Source organism: Solanum pennellii, chromosome 11 (genome assembly GCF_001406875.1).
Source record: "Solanum pennellii chromosome 11, SPENNV200".
NCBI lineage: Eukaryota > Viridiplantae > Streptophyta > Magnoliopsida > Solanales > Solanaceae > Solanum > Solanum pennellii.
In genome coordinates, this window is record NC_028647.1 from 53,205,395 (window position 1) to 53,206,149 (window position 755).

The 755-nt window shown below is 32.5% G+C and overlaps 1 pseudogene; it reads left to right on the forward strand.

The window, feature by feature from the left end:
• Positions 1-272: 272 nt before the first annotated feature.
• LOC114074762 overlaps positions 273-755 on the forward strand; it is a 1,300-nt pseudogene continuing 817 nt past the window's right edge.

Sequence of the window (755 nt, forward strand, 5' to 3'; positions counted from 1 at the left end):
AAAAATTCTAAAGACAGATTCTCATAATCTGATTAATAATCAGTCAGACACTATTTCTTTGCCTTGTACATAAAATACTCCACTTGAGTAAATTACATACATCATATGGCTCAGATATAACATAGTCCTTGTGAGTCAATCACACGCATCAGGTGAGTCAGATATAAGGCAATCCTTGTGAGACACACATTGCACTTTCCTCGTAATTCGTGCATCAAAGTACTATAAAAAGCATACCTCAACAGTTTCCACCCCATTGCTCAACCGTCGTCATGGTAAATAAGTTCCATGGATCTTCCTTTAAGAGCTCTTCTCCAAACAATCCTAAATTCATCCAAATTACTACTTCGAATTATTAAGTACTTTTTTCATCTTTCAAATCTTGTTTTTTTTCTTTTTTGACCCTCCCTAGGATCTCCCACCGCTTTTTTCCCCTCCAAATCTTGGTTTTGGTCGCAAATTCCCAATTTATTTTAGTGCAAGTGTAATTTCTATTCTTGTTAACTGCTAATTTAGATCCAACAGTTACAATACTTTTATATGGGTCTAATTGAATGAGAATTTATAAAAATGATCATGTAAGAATACAATTTCATTTCCTCGATAAAAAAAACATTCCTTTCACGTCTAAGGATAGACATTTGGAGGATTCAACATTTGATAAACCAAATATAAGGATGTGTTAATAGGAGTTAGCCAGTACATATAGGAGTAATTAGTCACAAGTTGAATATATATATATATATATATATATA